The following is an 8,177-nucleotide window of genomic DNA, read 5'->3' on the forward strand; positions in this document are numbered from 1 at the left end:
GGTGCAAACATCAGGAAATGGTAAAGTAAAAAACTTGAGAGCACTTCCAACATGGGAACGCCTAGGTAATATACTATATTATCCACCCAGTGAACAGTAACTGCCCTTAATGAACAATAATCGCCTTTTGCATCTTCACCGTTGCACTTTAATAGCCCTGACAATAGGCAATAAAATATTATTATTTTTTTTATTTATAAAATAATACAAAATAATTTTATTTCTAATTTCGGATAAGATTTTTAATCGTTCTCGTTGCGCCACGTGTTATCGAAAAGTTATAAAATAATATGTTTGTACCATACTTGACCAATCCCAAAACTACTATGCACCGGTCAACAGTATACTGTCAAGGACCCACAAGACTTTTCCTCCAACCAGGAGGCCAATTACAACGCGACACATGTCGATATCAGAGGCGAATCACAACAGGACACGTGTCAATGTTAGAACAAAGCTAGAAACTCTCTTCTATAAAAGGAGATCATTCTCCCATAATAACCCCTAATGTCATTTGTACTAAACTATTCACTACAACTCACTAAAAGAAAGCTTGAACCTATGTATTTGTGTAAACCCTTCACAACTAATGAGAACTCCTCTACTCCGTGGACGTAGCCAATTTGGGCGAACCACGTACATCTTGTGTTGTTTGCTTCCCTATCTCCATTCATTTACATACCTATCCACACTAATGACCAGAGCAACCTAGCGAAGGTCACAAACTTGACACTTTATGTTGTACCAAAGTCCTCGCCGATTTTGTGCATCAACATTTGGCGCCGTCTGTGGGAATCACACTTATTCCTAATCTCTCCAGCTTTGTCAAGCTGGTTTCCACCATTCGTACACTTTCTTTCGACCAGGCACCCTTCTCCAACATGGGGAGTGAAGGGAGCCATAGCACGCAGAACGACATCCCCCTCGCATTTAGTGCGAAGCAACGAAAGAAGTTCCTGTAACTTCTATTTTTTTTTTTTTTTTTTTACAATTTTAATTTTTATGTTTTTTACAAATTTTTTTCTTCCTATAACGTCATTTTTTAAATTTTATTTTTTTCTGTAACTTCCTGTAACTTCTATTTGACAACATTTGTTTCCTATAGCTTCTATTTTACAAAATTTGTTTCATATATTTTTTAAGTTCTATTTTTTTCCTATAACTTCCTAAGCTATTATACAATATTAAATTAAATTAAGTAACATGAAACAACATTAAACAATATGAAACAACATTAAATAACATTAACCAATATAAAAATTATGCAACATAAAAAAAACATTTAACAACATGAAACTTAAACAACATTTTTAAAAACTTTTAATAATATAAAACTTAAACACCAACTCTATGCTTCTTTTGGACTAAAGATGTGCAACAAGATCCTGCTGTAGATACTAAGTTGTAGTTTTTAAATATAAGTTTGTAGTTTTTAAACATAAGTTTGTAGTTTTTAAATTTAAGTTGTTATAGTTTTTAAATTTAAATAATAAATTATGTTTAGCCCTATAACCCTTTAATCCTCGGTTGGAGACGGTTTTTTGTGGTAGAGGGAAAACGAACCCTATGACCCTTTGGCCTTCGGTTGGAGATGAAGGTAAAGATGACCCTGTACTGTTCATTAAAATATTAATATCTTAGAGGGCCAAAAGGTTTGTTCCATTGGAGATGGTCTTATTGAACTTGACTGTGAGACTGACTTTGTTGCTCGAAATGATATCTTTCAATACTTGGTAAGTGCGATTGATATGATCCCCCATATTTTTTTAGTTCTATTTGATTAGTTGTTGTTATAAGTATATGGTTGCGTACTTAGTGAGTGTATTCAATTGAGATTTTAAGGGATTTTAATTTTTTTTAATAAATTCAGGGGTATTCAATCAGGATTTTAAATGATTAACTGAAATTCAATGTGTATTCAATCAGGATTTTAAGATAATTTATTAAAATCCTTAGATATCTGGGTGTATTCAATTAGAATTTTAAAGAAGCTTATAACATTCTAGTGTATTCAATTAGAATTAGAATTTAAAGAATTTGGAAAAGTTGAGGAATTAGAGGGAATTGAAGAGATTTTATAGTTTATTTTAAGTATCCACGAGTCTCAACTCTTCCCATAAAATTTCGAGAGAATTAAATCAAAATTTTACATGAAATCTCTAAAAATCAGTTAAACTCTATAAAATTTCATAAATTTATACATCTAGTAAAATCTTTCAAAATTCCAATTAAATATACCCACTTCATTTCAGTCGTCCTTTTTTTCCCTTATTTCTTCTTCCTCTGCTTTGCTTTAGCTGCTGCTTCTTCTTCTCCCCCCTTTTGGTTCCCCCTCTCTTGCTTTATTTCTTCTGATGTTTTTTCTCTCTCTCTCTCTCTCTCTCTCTCTTGCTCTCTTCAAAATCCCACAACAGTGTTTGGAGTTGGAGGCTTTTGCTCTGTTGGGTTTTTTTTTTTTTTTTCCAATAACTCAAAGGGCCGAAAGGTATTCCCATTTCATATTCTTCTCTCCCAATTTCTTTAGGGTTAATTTCAATTTTCTTATGCTGTTTGCAGCGGTGCTTTTTAGGGTTTAACTATCTGATTTCACAGATTCATTACAGACACAGTAAATAAGTACATTTCAAATTCGTATTTCATAACTTGGTTGCTTAATTCTACTGCCACTGTTCATCGGCCTCTCCTACGAAACAGCAAGGGTATGCAGAGATCATAACAGATGGGCTTTTTATTTTTATTATTTTTTTATCTTTTACATAATGCTCTTAAATGTTAATTATACATAGCATGGAGTAAGGTTATAACTCATCATCATCAACATCTTATTTATAACAATGTTGCCAAAATGCATTCTGATTATCAGGTATATCACTATGGAAGAACCAGAGCAAGTCCTCCACGAATACGGCTTGCATGGTGAATTTTAATTTTTTCAGGTACACCCATATCTATATCCCAAACAACTGTTATTATGTATCAATTTGTTAGAGTCAACAAATGTTAGAGTCAATTTATATAATTGATTTTTTGCTTTCCAGGTACAACCATATCTCACTCCCTCTGGTACTCTCTCTCTCTAAAATCTCTGTTGGGTTTCTACCAACATGTCAATTTGTATAATTTATTTTTTGATGTGGGATTTGGTGCATTTGATTTGGGTTATGGTTTGAGATGTTATTTGGAAGATTTCATTTTTGAGTTGGATTCATGGTTTTTGCTTAAGATCTCTCTCTTTTTATTTATTTTATTTTTTTTATGGTCGCTGTAGCTTGCTGTGCATGTGATATTTTCTTCCATGTCCAATATTATCCAAATTCATTACTGCATTTCAAGAGCTTGCGACTTATAACTTCGCTCCCAACTCCCAAGTGAGTCTTAGATAGCAAATCACCCTAATAACCATTCTAAATACGTTAAATGGTGAAAGCGAGAAATGGTGAATCTAAATGGTGGTGTGGTACATCATGTAGAATCTTTTGAATTCAATTTGTCTTTTTTTTCTTCCCCTTTCTGTTAATTTAAATTGGGATTTGCTACTGATTTGTTTTTCCAGATTAGGAGGAAAAGAGAAATCATGTACATTTCACTGTTTTGGAACATTGCAAATAAATTGAATACACAAACAAATTAGGAAAAGATAAAGGATTATGCTTGATGACTGATTGGTTTATGGATTAGTTGTATGATTTGTCGTGTAGATCATGGTTTTCAGGTCTTTTACAGTTTTACTGGTTGTGCTTAAGGGTAGATGATGTAGGATGGAGATAGTTTTTAGAGAATGCTGGATTTACATTCGTTTGGGTACATTCAAGTAGTTTTGTGTCCCTGTGAGGTATTTGGTATTCCTCATAGTTTCGTTCTTGACCATATTCCTTCTTGAATCTTCATCGATAAAGTGTTTCTTTGAGCTATTCTTTAAATTTGTCTTTTATGTTTGACCCAGTTATGACTTTCCCTACCTTTGTGTGCATGTACTGGTTTGAATTTATGTGCATTTTATTTGAAATGATTCGAATTGAATATTTATAACCAGAAGAAGTGATTTTTCTAATTGTGATAATTGTGCCTCATGTTTTGTTGAGGACTTTGATATTCTAAATTTTTCATGATAATACATCATTTCTTCTTGATAATACATCATGTTTGGGTGTTTAAACAATATTTGCCTAAAAGTATGCTCTGTTTTCTAGTGGTATTTCAAATAAGGTAACTTCCCCAAACACTGACATTTTGGTTTTCTATTGGTATGCGTGAAACCAGCTTGATTCAGGTTACAAGGTTGAGAGGGTTGCGGATACTTGTCATATGTGGATAGTTAATCATGTTCAATAACCTTAGTTGGAGGGCCATTCACTTAAATTTTGGTTTCAAGTTGTAGAAAGATGGCTTTTTATGGGAATTTGGAATTAGCATATCACTTTTTGCAACACTAAAGATTGGGTTATAATGGATATGCAGATCTTTGAGAGGATAAACACTGTTTGACTGATCGCACAAGATTGGTTCCTGTGACCACTGCTCAGGTGTAGTTTCTTTTTATATTATGTTGAATTGACGACAAATAGTGCTCATCTTTGTTAATTGGATAGGATAAGCACTAATTGTCATCAATTCAAGGTAACATTAGTTTCTACTCGACCATTGCCTGCACTTTTGGACCATTTTATATGTGAATTTGATGCGAAAATGTTTACTTTTTGTGTTTAAATATGTACGCAAAATAAAACAATTATGTCTGTTGAGGATATCATTGCTCTGATTGGAGATAAGTGTGATGGAGTTACTGGACGGGTAAAATTTTGGACTATTCTTTCTTCTTCTTTCTATGAAATTTTAGTATCACTTTAGGATACGTTTCGAGATATCTTAGTGCACTTAAAAACATGCCTTAAATTTGAAATCTGACATCATTTTGTGAAGTCTTCTATGCAAGAAATCCGTTGGAGTCAAAACCTATTATTCAACCCGATCTTCTAAACAGAATAAGTCTAGAGGCATCCTTGAAATCCTTTAAATATTTTAAATAGATATTCCTATACTATCAATCACATGTCAGCCGTAATTGGTCAACTGTGAAGGTCACCAACTACTCAAACAAAACCCATCTCAATTAACTTATGGGCAATGTTTTAAACGTCTCTTGACTGTATATTTTATGTTAGAAAATAATGTGATGATTATACCTTCATGAAAGAAGAGGTAGTAAAAAAGAATTAGAAAGCGAGCGAATCATATAGGCAGTTTGTAAATTCTTAAGACCATACCTCCAAACCGAATACAGCACCAAAATTCTTTTGTTCCTCAACTAGCTCTTCTTTTCTTCTTCTTCTCTCCCTCATTGACATCCTCAAATGAATGCTTCTTTGTTAATTAGAGTTGCAATAATCTTCCCATAGATGTTGTCATACCCCCATGAGCTTGCCAAAGGTACTGACTGGTTGCTGATTTCAGCTTCACGTACAAAGATGACTAGCGGGTCAAGTTCCATAAGGAGGTGGAAGCAGAAGAAGAATTGGCGTCACCCTTCAGTTTTTCAACCAAAAGGAGGTAGCCTTTATAAATGATTTACACAAGCTTCTCTGTTTTGTATCTCTGAAATTTGAGTTCTTTGACTCAAATATCCTTAGGCGGACACAAAATTTTGACCCCAACATCCAATTTAATTAATTCAACTTTGGTACGTGAGTCAAGAGTTTTTCTATGACTGTATTACTGTGTTTGATAAATGAATGATGAATTGGAAATAGTTTCTTACTTATGTTTTTATTATGTGTGTACTAAATTGGATGTTAGTTTGGTTATTTCCGAACTTTTCACATGACTTTCATTACCTAATTCAGATTATGAAAACCCTAACCTTAATTTTGTAAATTGATTTTGGTACCTGCAAATGTGAAAAGGGTAAAGTTTCGCATCCCTTTAGTGTTTGATCCTGAAATTAATTTATCTGTGAGTCCTGGATCTCTGTACATTTCGGGTAAATTTCAACGACTTTCTCTTTTCGAATGCCTTTTTTAATTTTCTATTTTTTGTCTTTGAGCTTCTGCTTTTTGGGCATTTTGGGTTGTATTTTCTATTTCCCAGTCGACTGGAAATATTGATGGGGGAGAGAGAGAGAGAAATTGCTCTTCAATAACTATGCTTATATATTTCTTAGGGTCTGGTATTTGATTAATTAGAAATGACAGCTTTACTTGATTGACGTTTTTTTTTTTTTTTTTTTTATCAATTTAAGGCACTATGAATTGGGACCCAACAATCCACCATATGCTGCCAAGTTCTACGACTTTTGTGGGGCTGAGGATCCTGAGGCATCCATCTGCACTACCAGTTTCCATGTTTCTATGATGACGATTGATCCATGTAATATCTCTCTTTTAAGATTCATCATTTCATTCAGTCTTGCTCTTGCACTCTAACCAAGGTTGTGTATCTCCAATAATCTCATCTCTTTTATAGAAACATGAAGTTGATGCGTAATTGGGTTTTTTTTTCCTTTCCTTGAGGTCTCTGTTTATTTTCATTACTGTATTGATGTTTTCTGCCGTTGTTTATACAATTCTAAGAGGATAGAGATTAATGGCATGAGGGTAAAAAAAAAAAACAAGGGAAGGAGGGAAAGATGAGGAATGCACGGGTTGGCCTGAGTTTTATTTAATTGGTTTGGGATTTTGTTTATGTTTGGGATTCTTTTCCCTAATTAATATTTTTTTTGAATTCATATAGAATTTTGTTTATGTTTGGGGTTGTCATGTTCGAGTATTTAATTTGGTATTTAGTAGTTTACGTTACAGTTGTCGGTTTTCCAAGCGATAATGCTTTTTCTGATATATGTGCAAATATTAACACTTTGTAGATTTTCAGTTTTTAAACAATAAGATAATGTATCCGCTTAGACTCCAGAGTGCTTTGTCATTAAGGTAAATGATTTTTGTTTTTTGCTTTGTGCCTTTTCTGATTCATGTTTTAACACGTATTGAATAATTTCCAAATTAACGATTGGTTCTTGCAGCTGCGTGAAGGGACGGACTATTCAAGCTTCGCAAGTTAATTTAAGGGTCTTAATCACTATACAAGGTTTCCATTTCTAATCCTTATTCCTTCCGCCTTTCCCCTTATTAAGAAAATTTTACTAATTGTAATTGTTAAATGTTATTAAGGTGAGAAAGGGATCATCGATCTGAAATGAGCTTTTTATGTAGCAATTTATCCACTCATGGGGATGAACAAGTTCTTTTCAGTAAAATGTGTAAAATGCATGTTGCTTCTGTTTTTCAGGGAAACAAAGAAAGCATTTTTTGCAACCATATCTTTTGTAATCAGCTCGGTTGAATGTATATAAAAGCCAAACTGCTTATCTTACCGACACCGTTAACTCATCTATTCCTTTTGTTTGTTCATGATTATGTTGAATTTTTTTTCCAGGTTAAAATGTGTTTTATTAAGGCTAGTGCATTCAAGTCCTGCAACAACGCACGGACAATTTTTCTAGTATTTCCCAAAAAATTTCCCCCCATCCTTCAACCCTAGCCCCCAAACCATGATAATTTCCTAATGACCGGTCAAGCCTTATCTTAATTTCTAAAACCTAATGGACCCGTGGAGGGGTCGTCCTTGGATTCAATTTTCATTCTCCTTATCTTGATTACTTACCGCACTTTGCACTCTCCTTATCTTGATTCCTAACCACTATATATCAGTGTATCATGGCATTTTCCAACACTACAGACAATATAGTTGACCCACATGGTGTGTACTTATTCCATTCTATAATCTGGTGCTGAGTGTTTTTTTATTTTTTGTGAGACCTCTCACTTACAAGAATGCCACTAGACCATAGTAAGTGACCAATCTGATGCTAAGTTAGTTACTTGCAAAATAGTAACGAAGTGTACAATGAGTTAGTGAATAACAGGTGCCTCACTGGTTACTCAATAAAAGAACTTTACAATATATGAGTTTCTGAATTATGTTCCAAAAAATTTGAGATTATCCTGATCCAAAATTTTTGAAATGAAAATTAAAAACTTATTTCCAATCCGATTCATGCAAAAAAAAAACCCGCAAAATGTTAAACAAAACCGACCCCAATACTGTGGCATCATTAACTAGGACAGTAATTGCGTGTTTTGGGGGATGAATATGCCTCAACGTATTTGCATTATGCGGCAGGTTGC

General features: G+C 33.6%; 1 long non-coding RNA gene across 1 annotated transcript; it reads left to right on the plus strand.

Annotated features, from left to right (window-relative positions):
• The first annotated feature begins 2,279 nt into the window (after nucleotides 1-2,279).
• LOC137735080 (uncharacterized) lies at nucleotides 2,280-7,079 on the plus strand. The gene is made up of 7 exons (XR_011068611.1): nucleotides 2,280-2,699; nucleotides 2,864-3,063; nucleotides 4,459-4,523; nucleotides 5,452-5,547; nucleotides 6,236-6,363; nucleotides 6,857-6,920; nucleotides 7,013-7,079. It is a non-coding gene; the product is annotated as an uncharacterized lncRNA (long non-coding RNA).
• Nucleotides 7,080-8,177: the final 1,098 nt, after the last annotated feature.

This window comes from Pyrus communis, chromosome 5 (assembly GCF_963583255.1).
Source record: "Pyrus communis chromosome 5, drPyrComm1.1, whole genome shotgun sequence".
NCBI lineage: Eukaryota > Viridiplantae > Streptophyta > Magnoliopsida > Rosales > Rosaceae > Pyrus > Pyrus communis.